The sequence below is a fragment of the Syngnathoides biaculeatus genome, chromosome 5 (genome assembly GCF_019802595.1).
Source record: "Syngnathoides biaculeatus isolate LvHL_M chromosome 5, ASM1980259v1, whole genome shotgun sequence".
In the NCBI taxonomy this organism is placed as follows: domain Eukaryota; kingdom Metazoa; phylum Chordata; class Actinopteri; order Syngnathiformes; family Syngnathidae; genus Syngnathoides; species Syngnathoides biaculeatus.
In genome coordinates, this window is record NC_084644.1 from 11,738,795 (window position 1) to 11,752,393 (window position 13,599).

The 13,599-nt window shown below is 45.1% G+C and overlaps 1 long non-coding RNA gene across 1 annotated transcript in view; it reads right to left on the reverse strand.

The window, feature by feature from the left end:
• Positions 1-7,232: 7,232 nt before the first annotated feature.
• The window catches only part of LOC133500987 (uncharacterized), a 301,872-nt gene continuing 295,505 nt past the window's right edge, over positions 7,233-13,599 (reverse strand). Inside the window, exon 7 of the long non-coding RNA XR_009795068.1 lies at positions 7,233-7,370. This is a non-coding gene — a long non-coding RNA (uncharacterized LOC133500987). The remainder of the gene's footprint in view (positions 7,371-13,599) is intronic.

A 13,599-nucleotide genomic window follows, 5' to 3' on the forward strand; every position in this document is an offset into this window, starting at 1 on the left:
GTGGGTTTTCTCCGGGCACTCCGGTTTCCTCCCACATCCCAAAAACATGCGGCATGAATTGGACACTCTAAATTGCCCATAGGTGTGGCTCTTTGTCTTGTTATGCCCTGCGATTGGCTGGCAACCAGTTCAGGGTGTACCCCGCCTCCTGGCTTTTGACAGCTGGGATAGGCTCCAGCACTCCCCGCGATCCTCGTGAGGATAAGCGGCAAAGAAAATGGATGGATGGATGTAACATGCTAAAGAAACCTCGATTGATGTTGCAGTAGTTACAAATGTTTCAACACTAATGGTGAGGCAACACATCTAGACAAACATAACACTGACCGGGATGTATTATTTATCCTCTGTAAAGACCGACTAATATTTTATTACTGAGTCATTTAGTTGTGAAACAGTTCATAGTTTATTGTGCAAGTCCCCTTTTCATTTTTTATTACTTTTTTATTACCTTTTTTTATTTATTTTTATTTACCTTTTTATCACCCACATGGTGGCCAAGGCACACACAACAGAAGAAGCACTATATTGATGGCCATTTGAGCATGAAATTATGATGCATAAAATGTCAAATTCTTTACAACACAATTACATTATTGCTATATGCTTTTATGAAGTTCTATTTTAAAGAAATAAAACTTTTTTCGTTTGTGTTTTGAGATACAAGCGATTTGCACTAAACGCACGGTCATGAAAAAAAATAAACTCTCAAGTCAAGGCACCACTGTGCAATAACTTGTACATTCAAAATAACAACACAAAAACTTCAAAGAATTTGGGATTATTTTCTCCACAAAAATTGCAATAAAAACATTTAATGCCAAAATAATGGAAAAACAAACTTTGACTGCTTTCATCTTCTACTCAAGGGCAAAAACAAGCACAGTGAACATTTAAAAAAAAACAACTTTGTGCAGGTAAGCCCAAAGTAACCCTTTTGTTCAAAAAAGCGTCTCATTTCATATTTAATGTGAGCACTCCCCCCTTTCCAAAACTCTCATTTTCACGGGGGACATTTCCTCTCGATGTTTACATTTTTAAAATTCTCCAATAGATAATTGTGTGCGCCTGTTCTTTGATAGACGTGGATAATGAGCCCCCAAATATGTAAAAAAAGAGAAAAAAAAGTCTGTTTGCACGTCCATTTTTTTGAAGACCAAATATGCGCTTTTCAGGTAACTTTCCTTCTTTTTTTTTTTTTTTTTTTTTGACTAATGAACTCCGGCTACTCTGCCAGCATCTCCCCCGAGAGCTGGATGGTGCGAGGAGGGGGAGGATGATGGGCGGTGTGGTGTGGAGGGGGACGGGGGTGGGGTGAGTGCTTCCCGAGTGGTGGGTACGCAAGGTGTGAGTTTCTCCTTCTTCTCCTTCTTCTTCGTCTAACTCTCCACTAATTAGACAGGGTCTGAACACACCAGCATGAATATTCATGGCAGGCACCGGCGCGCAATTAGTCGTCAGAGTTCCCAACTTCAAGCTCCAAACAAGGGAGGCGGCCGGCACGCACGGGGAACGGGCACCCGTGACAACCGAACCCCCCCCCCCCCCCCCCACCACCACCACCACCACCATCAACCACTTCTTGAACTGCCGCCCCACATCCACTCTGAATGCTCATGCCTACGACTCCCCTTCTCAACGTTGCCCCCCCCCCCCCAAGTCCACTTCATGTAAACCAGCACGTTGGAAAGGGGGCTAATCCAATTAACCGCCTCCGCCACCTCCTAATGGGGCCACAAGTAAATTCGGGGTGCCTTTTTGACATTCCTGCTCGTATTAACTTACTACTTAATATAATACAATCTTGTAAGAAAGCAAAATGAAGTACTATATTGTGGTAATTTATGCACTTACAAGTTCTCAAATAGTGGACTCTATTAAAAGTTTAAATAGTTACCCGCTCAGTTCATTAGAACACTGTTGCTAACCAAAACAAAGCGCACCAGCAGGGAGCACGCGAGAGTAAAGTCTGACCACCTTGCAAACTATGACCCCCCCCCATCCCCCACAAACTACAAACACACGTGCAGTGCTAAGCTCGCTGAACTGAGTTGCTCACCAAAACAGCAGCACAGTACAGTAGAAAAAAAAATCCATCCACCCAGGGTCAAATGTCAGGTTTTTCTGGTTTTATTTTATTTTGGCTTGTGTTTGAAATCAACCAATCACATTCAAACATGCTAATTGGGAGTCAGCAGACACCTGCCACCATTTAAAATACTTTGTTGTTCATTTTACTTTCCCTCTCCAAAAGATTCTTTTTTTTTCTGAGTTGAGTTTTTGAGTTGGACAGCGGCGGCACGGTGAATAAGCTGGAAAGCATTGGCCTCACAGTTCTGAGGTCGTGGGTTCAATCCCGAACGTGCCTGATTATGATTTTCACAATTCTGCACTGATGTGATTATTATGTCCTGGATAATTATGTCATCTAGGATTAACCGATTAGCCTATTACAACTGTTGCTAACAAAAACAGCAAACCACACCAAGGGCAGTCAAAGTTTGGAAACTTTTAGAAAAGATTCAAAATGACCGTTATTAACCAAATCAGCAGCATATACCCCAAAAATTGTGTTTCATAATTTAATGAAGTATGATTTTTAAAAAATATATATTCCCTCTCTCTCTCTCTCTCTCTCTCTCTATATATATATATATATATATATATATATATATATATATATATATATAAATCTAGGTTTTATTTATTTATTTTTTACATCTATCCATCCCTTTTCTTTTGCCGCTTATCCCCACAAAGGTCACAGAGAGTGCGAAAGCCTATCCCAGCTGTCAACGGGCAGGAGCCGGGGTACACCCTGAACTGGTCGCCAGCCAATCGCAGGGCACACGGAGACAAACAGTCGCATTCACAATCACACCTAGGGGCAATTTAGAGTGTCCAATTTATGCTGCATGTTTCTGAGATGTGGGAGGAAACCGGAGTGCCCGGAGGAAACCCACGCAGGCAAGGGGAGAACATGCAAACTCCACACAGGCAGGACCGGGATCGAACCCGGGTCCTCAGAACTGTGAGGCCAATGCTTTACCAGCTGATCCATCATGCCGCCTTTATTTTTTAGATTTCAATTGAAAATGTATATTTAAAAATGTTACATATGTTGCCTGTTTTATTTTTTTTTGTTTTTTTTTTCCCCAGGAACTAGATTATTCTTATAAAGCATCACTCCAGTCTCTCTAAATCTAGTGCCTGTGTCCCCTCACAGCACACCGGCGCCCCCCCTGGAGCCTTCCTTGGTCCACCGGCGTTGGTGCCATTGTCCACCATCTCTGTGCCGACGAGACCCAACCGTCTACTTTGAATTCAAGGTGAGTCTCATCCCCGAACCCCTCCTGGCCTGACGTGCTCGCCTCTTGCTTCCATAAAGACATGTTTATATGTGTGTGTGTGTGTGTGCGTGCATGCATGTGTGTGTGTGTCCGTGCACGTGCAGAAAGGGTAAATTTTTTTTTTTTAAGAGTCGAGCGGAAGATAAGCAGAGGAATTTCAGGCCGGTGAATATGGATTGGGTCTCTACTTATAGAGAACAGCACTGATAGAGAGGTAAACAGCTCCTGGCCAAGGAAGTGGAAAAGCATGTGTGTGTGTGGGTGCGTGTGTGTGTTACACTTTAAGGCCCAACTTAACATCCGTCTTTTTCTTTCTCGTCCATTCCAGCGCTTTATTTATTCACTAAAGCACCGAAGGCGAGGGGTATTATTTTGATCATTGTTTTGTTGGTGAGTTTGTTGGGGAGCAGAACTGCGGGGTGAAAAAACAAACAAACAAACAAACAAAAAAAAAAACAATTAAACAACTACCCAGATGGGCTGCTGGAGAAGGTAAAACCGGGAAAGTAAAACAGGACAAGAGAAAAGTTTGGTTTGGGTCGGGTGTGAACTTGAAAAAAAAAGAAAAAAAAAACAGCCCCACATTTGAGATAACTTGACAGGGTGCAAGAGAAATTGAGACAGGAAGTAAAAAGGACGAGAGGGAAAGTTTGCCGTGGGACTAACTCAATCAGAAATGAGTTAAAAGTATTGCAATATCAGGCAGACTGAGGAATATTAAAAAATATCTATACATATCTGTGCATTGGAGTGACCGTTAGAGCCAGTCCTACTAATCAATCACCAAATTGTGAGCTACTTAGATGGTCTTGTTTTTAACAATTAAAAAAAAAAAAAGCATCACAGCACGGCACGGTGGTCCCAGCTGGAAAAGCGTTGGGCCTCACAGTTCCGAGGTCCCGGGGTCAATCCCGGACCCACCTGTGTGGAGTTTGCATGTTCTCCCCGTGCCTGCGTGGGTTTCCTCCGGCACTCCGGTTTCCTCCCACATCCCAAAAACATGCAACACTAATTGGACACTCTAAATTGGCCCTTGGTGTGATTGTGAGTCCGACTGTTTGTCTTGATGTGCCCTGCGATTGGCTGGCAAACAGTTCAGGGTGTACCCTGCCTTCTGCTCCAGCACTCCCGCGACCCTCGTGAGGATAAGCGGCTTGGATAACGACATGACAGTTCAGTGTGTACCCTGCCTCCTGCCCGTTGAGAGCTGAGATAGGCTCCAGCACTCCCTGCCACCCTCGTGAGGATAAGCGGCAAAGAAAATGGATAGAAGGATGGATAATTGCAATACTCTTTGCTTTGGAGGAAGCCTCACCAACAAAACAAGATGGCGGGTCGCAGGAGAAATTGACATCAGAAGGGGACAAGAGACATGTTAAAATATTGTATTATAATATTGTGCATACCTGAAACTCCGATTAGCAAAGGGTCTCAAAGGTTGTGCATGTCCTTTAGATAGCATATAGTAACAATGTCGCCCCCCCCCCCCCCATCTTCATTCAGGAAGCCCCCCCCACTGACGTAACATAGTGTCTGTTTGTGGCTCTCTCCCGCTGGCAGATCCCGCCAGGCCGATCCACCGAGAAGTCTAAAACCTCCGACAGGCCACAGCGGGAGTGAGTCGACGCCCATCACGTATCTTGTCAAAATATGCGTGCCGGCGCTCCGCCCGCAGTTCAGTGGCAAACACATTCACCCATTTCTTTTGTGTGCGTGTGTGTGTGTGTGAGAGAGCAATATTTGTGTGTCTGGTATTGCAAATATAAAGCAGTTACTGATTATACTAAGATACGTGTAATAACTTCATAGATGGGCTGCTGTTAAAATGCAAACGAGTGGCGAACTCAACAAGAGAAATTTTAGAGACGGACTTTTTTTTGTTTTTAATTCAAATGAATAAGAGGGTGGCACGGTGGATCAGCTGGTAAAGCGTTGGCCTCACACTTCGAGGACCTGGGTTCGATCCCGGCCCTGCCCGTCTGGAGTTTGCATGTTCTCCCCGTGGCTGCGTGGGTTTTTTCCGGGCACTCCGGTTTCCTCCCACGTCCAAAAAACATGCAACATTAATTGGACACCATAAAATTGCCCCTCGGTGTGATGGTGAGTGCAGCTGTTTGCCTCTATGTGCCCTGCGATTGGCTGGCAACCAGTCCTGGCAACTCAGCTGGGATAGCCTCCAGCACTCCCTGCGACCCTTGTGAGGATAAGCGGCTAAGAAAATGGATCGATGGATGGATGAATAAGAACCAGTTGTAAATATTGCAGTAGTCTGTCCTTGGCAGGAACGAATCAAGCCCCAAGTTGCAGGCTGCTGTTGAAATTGAACCAGGAAAAGGACAAAAGAAACATTTGTTGAGGGATGAGTTTTTAAACTTAATGAAATAAAGCGAGCAGCAAGATTCAGAGGACTGCCGAACCCCAACAAATTAAGCTCTAAATGGTTGTCCTCACAAACGGGCTGAACTGAAAGTGAGCAGAACCAGAGAGGAATTTGCTCAGAGACTATTCTGGAAAAACAACAGACTCATTAATGTGGTTTAATGACCAGAAGCAGACCCCCCCCCCCAAAAAAAAAAAAAACAACAAAAACCAAAAAACAAAACCTAAATCAGTTCTAAAACTGTTGTTCCCTAACAGGGCTGCTGTAGCAAAACAAAAACTAAACAAAAGAAACAATCAAAAACCTTTGGAGGAGAATACTTTCATGTCATGAAACAAACAAAAACAAAGCAACTCTGTAAACATCCATCCATTTTATCCCCTGCTTATCCTCACGAGGGTCGCAGGGAGTGCTGGAGCCTATCCCAGCTATCAACGGACAGGAGGCGGGATACACCCTGAACTGGTTGCCAGCTGGTCGCAGGGCACATGGAGACAAACACCCACACTCGCAATCACACCTTGGGGCAATTTAGAGTGTCCAATTAATGTTGCATGTTTTTGGGATGTGAGAGGAAGCCAGAGTGCCCGGAGAAAACCCACACAGGTACGGGGAGCACATGTAAACTCCACACGTGCAGGGCCGGGATCGAACCCAAGTCCTCATAACTGTGAGGCCAACGCTTTACTTTGTAAACAATGAAATCGTTTTAGCTTAGCAACAGCCAGGTGAGCCCCACGGTGAGCTGTCGTACGCAAAAAAACGAAACGCAAAGGTTTTGGTTTGTTTCTCGCGGCCGAAGACGTTAGCCTAGCCGCGCGTTTGTGGTTCCGAGCTCGCCCAGGTGAGTGGCCCCCCACGCTCCTCCCCAAAGACCCTCAGACCCAACCGTGCAGCAGCTGCTTGCTTTTTATTCCACTTGATTGCTCTCTTGGCCCGCCACACAACATAACACAACACACACACACTCCAGAGGACTTCCACACTTAGGCCCCTGCCGCAAAGTTATTAATGAGCTGTTTAATTTTAATTAGATAGTAATTCATGTTAATGCCTGCTTAATGGAGCCAAATAATTCCCCTCGGTCACTCGGGGTCTTTATGCTTCGTTTAGCAGCCCCTGCAGTTATCTCATGGCTTTTGTTTTTTAGATTTAAAAAAAAATAATATATATATATATGTATAAAAATACATATATATATATATATTTTCCCTCCCCCTCAAAACAGATGAGTGATGAAACCCTAACAATGGCGAACACACGGGTCGACTTGGGCGTGTCCCGCGTGCATACGTTCGAGTCGCCTTTTCTCATTTGAGTCCTTTTCCGTCATCCGCATCGAGCGGGCGGAGTGTAAATTTTCAAAATAAAAGGTCAAACGCGGACCCGAATGGTAACAGGCGGGGGGAAAGACGTCACGTCTGAAGTGCGGGCAACAAGACCGAGGTTAAGACCTTTTGCTCAAGTGTGCCCGAGCCCCCATCCCCCACCCAAACCCGCTCCCCCTTCCCACATGCAATTTGTGTGTGTGGGTCGTCCGTGCGGTGGCCCCAGTTAGTGGCTCCAGACGGGATTCTTGTGGAGGACTGACCTGTCTGAGTGCTTCCCGAGTCGGGCTGGCGGCGAGGTCCTGCTTCCTCCTGTCGAGGTCATAAAGTGGAGACGAACACGTCAGTGCGCGTGACAGGCATGAAAAATAAATCTATCCATTTTTTTCCCCCGCCTATAGTTGTTAAATAAGAATCAATGAAGGCTAAGATTGATTGTTAGGACACTAAACAGATTGACACTTGCATGTTTTGCTCCCTGGACGGTGTAGCGGTGGACAAAAGATACAAATAGCCACTTATCCTCACAAGGGTCACGGGAGTGCTGGAGCCTATCCCAGCTGTCAACGGGCAGGAGGCGGGGTACACCCTGAATTGGTTGCCAGCCGATCGCAGGGCACATATAGGGAAACAGTCACGCTCACAATCACACCTTGGGGCAATTTAGAGTGTCCCATTAATATTGCATGTTTTTGGGATGTGGGAGGAAACTGGAGAGCCCAGAGAAAACCCACACGGGCACGGGGTGAACATGGAAACTCCATACAGGCGGGTCCGGGATTGAACCCGGGACCTCAGAACTGTGAGGCCAACGCTTCCCAGCTGAGGCACTGTTCCGCCTCCCAATGGAAAATATATTCGTCAAATACAATTTTCAGTGGGTAGTCGTAGAAGAGTGCCTCTCCCAGCTTTTCTGTGATATTCACATTTGTAAATCGCTGTAATGACTCATCGATCCCAGATGATGGCAGCATCTCATCGCTTTGGATGTGAGATCAGCAAAGATTTTGAGCCCAAGCAGAAAATTAAGCGGTGACTCTCAGCTTGTCGCGTCCATCATGAGGGCGAGAAATCCAAACATTTGGGACTTCGGACAAAATTTATGCACCTCATGTGTATGGTATCAACAAAGTATTTGTCATAATGCGTAGTAGAAAGTGCAGCACGGTGGGGCAGCTGGAAAAGCGTTGGCCTCACAGTTCTGAGGTCCCGGGTTCAATCCCGGACTCGCCTGTGTGGAGTTTGCATGTTCTCCCAGTGCCTGCGTGGGTTTCCTCCGGGCACTCCGGTTTCCTCCCACATCCCCAAAACGTGCAACATGAATTGGACGCTCTAAATTGCCCATAGGTGTGATTGTGAGTGTGGCAGTTTGTCTTGATGTGCCCTGCGATTGGTTGGCAACCAGTTTAGGGTGTACCCCGCCTCCTGCCTGTTGACAGCTGGGATAGGCTCCAGCACTCCCGCGACTCTCGTGAGGATAAGCGGCTAAGAAAATGGATGGATGGATGGATGGATGGTAGTAGAAAGTGGTAGTGGCGATGATGAGAATGGCATTTAAAAAAAAAGCCATTGATCCCCAAATATATTACTTTGCCATCAAAATCCCCGTCACTTTTTCTTGTTTTATGTTTTGAGGTGGCACAAAAGCAAAGAAAACATTTTTTAGTGTGAAAGTCAGTGTCGTGCTTGACAATTCCTTTCAGAAAACCTCGTTTTTCTTTGCTTTTTAATTTGAAGCACGTGTCTTTGGTGAATGTTCTACTGCGGATTACAAAATAACAGAAAAAGCTACAAATTTTTTTTTTCCTGGTGAAAGGAGAGAGAGGCTGCAGTCATTTGCTTATCTTATCACAGAACACTATTGAGTGACTCTTAACCCATTCGTGGGCAGCGTCCCATTTTTGGGACATCATGATTTTCACGCATTAAATCCTCTTATTTTTTCCCTTGAAAAATATATCCTTTCATGAGCAAGGTCCTATTTTTGGGACGATCTACTAACAAAACCCAAGTACCCTCTTGCGGGCAGCGTCGCATTTTTGGGACGACATTCTAAATTATATAACTTAACCATAAACGAAAAAGAAGTATTTCCTTGATTGTGGCCTGTTAGGAGACTTTTATCTCAATAAGGCAAAAAATTGCGACCAAAGGTTCTAAAATGGTTAGCAATATGGTGGACACGGCTTTGATAACAGCTGCTACGGAATGTGCAAAAAAATAAATGTAAAAAGATAATTTTCTTTCGCAGATGAATTGCATTTCAATTCATTTTAATGATTAAATTGAATCAATACGTGTGTCGTACTTGCGGTGTATGTGTGTATTTTTCCCCCAATCATCAATCAAGTAAATTTCCTCAAATGCACATCGCAGATAAAGTCAAACAAACAAACAAAAAAGCTTTTTAGTGCGATTTAGCGAAGGCTTCTTGCAATTTCACTTTTTTTTTGGTTTGCATTGTCTTCTTCTTCTTCTTCCATCTCCTTTTTCTTTGTCCATCTCTTCAGTTCAGTCACTCCTCTCTTATTCTGCTGTTTTAGTAGGCCAGTGCCACCCCCCTCTGTCGCGCCCCCCCCCCCACCTCCTCCTCGGACTCACAGCAGGTGCCCGTCCCCGGCGAACATTTGTTATCTCTAATCCTGCAGGTTGGGCGCACAAAAAGAGCGGAGTGAACTGTCTCTCAGACCTAATCCCACCACTTTTTTTTTTTTTTTTTTTTTTTGGGATGGCGTACCCCCGTCACTCTCCCGCCACTATCTGTCTTTTTTTGGGAGGGCGGCGGGGGCGGGGGGTGCTTAAGGTGGAGAGGCACTTTACTTGTGATTGTCACTTTTTTTTTTTTTTAAATAATTTTTAGGGGAGGGCGGGATGGGGTTGTTCTCCTCCCCATTGTTCTTTCTACCTTACATCACCCCTTCTTCTTTATCCTCCTCAGCCTTCTCTCCGTATCATTTACAGTCATTTTCTAGCAATTAAAACGGGAGCGCCCGATGCTGCAGGATTTTCGCCCGCAGTGCCAATGCGCGCCGAGCGCTGATGAATAATTCCCTGCGCCATCTGAAAAAAAAAAATGGAGAGAGCTAGCCTTTCTTTCATGTGAGCCCTTTGTTGATTTACCATTAAAAGGCGCAATGTCTGAGGGTGTGTGTGGGGTTGGGCTGGGGGTAATATGGGTGGGGAGGGTCGCTCAAAAAGCACAAAATGAGGAGGGGGCAAATATAGTGTACACTGCACGCAAACACACACACACACACACACACACACACACACACACACACACACACAAGCGTGCGCTTCAGGGTCGCAAAATATTTCAGTCTCTTGTCATGTCATGTCGTACATTTTGGCCAGTGTAGATTCATGCTGCTCAGTGTCTACTGTTAATTTTCCTACAGGGAGGATAAGCATATTTGCCATTTATCTGATGTCCTCTTGGAATATTTGTAAAACGATAAAGAATCTGGAAGGTCACAACAAACACTTTCTTGTCTTTGGCCTCTTAAAAACAAAGCAAAAAAAAAAAAAAAAAAAAGCACAGGCCACAGCATTATTAACACTCCCTGCACAAAAAAAACCATACTATTTTTTTTTTTACCCCAAAATGAACAATATTACATTTGTAAAGTGACATTTCAATGAGCAGATAATAGAGGTTATTGAAAGTGGAGTAATTACATTGTAATTACAACCTGTGTGAACATTTAAGTCTTCTTATATGATACATCACTGCATTCTTGTCATAGTCATGTATTTTGGAGGATGGATGGAGGAAATTAGACATGCAATTTAAGATGCGATTACCCCCCCCACCCCCCGCCATCAGCAGGTAATAGAGGTTATTTAAAGTGGAGTAATTACATTGTAATTACAACCTGGTTGTACATTTAAGTCTTCTGATATGATACATCACTGCATTCTTGTCATAGTCATGTATTTCGGAAGGATGGATGGAGGAAATTAGACATGCAATTTAAGATGTGATGACCCCCCCCCCTCGCCCCGCCATCAGCAGGTAATAGAGGTTATTTGAAGTGGAGTAATTACATTGTAGTTACAACCTGGATGTACTTTTAAGTCTTCTGATATCATACATCACTGCATTCTTATCATGGTCATGTATTTTGGAAGGATGGATGGAGGAAATTATGCTATTTAAGATGCAATGAACCCCCCCACCCCCAACCCACACAAATTCACCTTGTAGCACACAGTTCTGCTTTTGTACTGTACAGTTTACAGATTTTGCTGATGCATCCTTTTAGTGGCACAGTGAGTGTTGGGCACTTCTGCCACACATTTAAAAGGTTCTGGGTTAGAATCTTTATTTTGTCCCAGTAAACGAGCTTCATTCCGCATTCCAGCAACATGCACGTCGGCTTCGCTGAAGACTATAAATCGTCCGTAGGTATGATTGTGAGGGTGATATTTAAGAAAGCTGCGTTAAAATCATCACACAGCCTAGTTCAAACATTTGTGTGTGACTCAGGGAGCAAACGGTTTAATTCTGCAAAGGCGTATAAATGAAAAAATTAAGAAAATGATTGTAGTGTCCAATAATTTGTGTGCGATTCAGAATATGTGCGGTTTGTAGTTCGTCTGCACGTGCCACACGATTGGGGCCCCCCGCTTCTCTCACCGACTTGCCCCTTAAAAGTTGCGAGCTACGACTCACAAGGCCTCTTCCGGGCGGCGTGCGCTGAGGCGGCTTTTGCTCCCCCCACGCCGACTTATGTACGCGTCGCTCACTTGTATGAGGGTGAGCATATTGACGAGTGTACTGGCAGTCGCGCTCACACGAGCAAACAAACACACACTTGCGAGTAAACACTAGTTTGTCACAGTCGCATGTACACACAGTCACGCACCGAGGCGATAATGGTGGCCGGAGGCGGTCTTTCGGGTTCACTGTTGACCAAACACTGCCCCCCCCCCTCCCCCCAACTTACGTACCTCTACCCCCGTTCTCCGATGTCTCTAAGGCAGAAAGTGCGCCCGGGCCCTCGCTGTCTGTTGTATTTGATCACCGTCACCCAGCTGAGACGGACAGCGCGAGGCTCAGATGACAGCTAACACGCACACACACACACGCTCAACTACTGCGCCAGAGGATATTCCACGTGGCGTCTGACACCTCTAAATAAGTGTTTACTCTGTGGAGGTCAGGGTGTGTTTGCCTTTGCAGCTTAGTCATAACTCGGCGCGTGCAGCCGTATGAAAGGCATCCAAAATCATCATCCTCCATCCCACCGCGCGTTCATGCTTGTCTTCCTCATTAACTTGGGAAGTAAAAATAGTGCCGCCTTTACATCCGTGTCGTCACTTTTTGTTGACAAAAAATGATTTTTTTTTGTGTGCGAGTGTAAGGGAGGCGGAAAATTTTAAATGGGGGGAAAAAAAAAGGTGAATGGATTTCCGTGTGATTTGAATTGTTATTCTTTTTAATACATTTAAAAGATGAGAATTAGTTTGATCAGAAATATTTTAACTTTTCGTTTTGTTGTAATCAGATGTGGCCCCTGGGCTCAAAGGCTTGCCCACCACTTCTTTAAGTTATATTTGATGTAAATCTCAAGCAGGTTTGATCATTACTTTCTCATATGAGCCCAATTAAAGGGAATCACTTAAGGAGGCGGAGCCACGTTGTAAAGCAAGTCCGAATTTTTCTGCATACTGTAGAAAGGATTTTTCTGCTGCTAAGAAGCATAAAACAGACTAGACATTTCTAGAAGATGTCCTGATGTTTAATAATTGGTTGTCACAAACCTCCGGTGCAGGGGTGGATCCAAAATGCAGGACTCCGAGACGCGAGCATGATGTTAGGCGTGGTTTATTCAAGGAACAGGGTCATACATGGTGTAAGCAGTCCGAGAAGGCAGAGGCACAAAACGCTAAGCAAAAGCAGGATCCGAAAACATGAAGCGAGGTCTGATGATTCCGAGACAAACTCGGAAACATGAACTAGGACTTGACTATGATTAGGAAACGTGAACTGGGACTAGACTATGACTATGAAACATAAACTAAAACAGGACTAAACTGTGGTGGCACAGAACTGCTGTGACGAGGATAGCTCAACACTACACTATTCTCAGCGGTGGAGATTCCTACTGTCAGTGAATACAACTCACTAACTCAGGGCACAACGAACTGGCAAAAACTCCAACTTAAATGGCCATCTAATTACAGCCCCAGTGTGAAATAGCTGTGTCGCCACCCAGAGCAGTGGCATGGCCATGCCCCTCTTGGCAGTAGCCAAGCCCCGCCCATGACATTGCTATGTGATTCTGACAGTGTTCAAGTTCTCGAGGTAGCTCTCCGGGCCGAGGCCTTTCTACCCAGAGTCCCTCAAGGCTTTGGATGTTGTGGGGCTGTGCTGGTCGAGAAGCTGGGATCAGCCCCCCTTCCCCACCCACCCTGGTGAGGGGCTCTGGAGAGGAGGGTGGATCAGAAAGGTGAATCTTGGATTCAGGAGGTTGTGGAACGGTGGGCAAGCTTTACCCCCTTAGCGAGGTTCTTGAGGGTGCATACCAGTTTACTC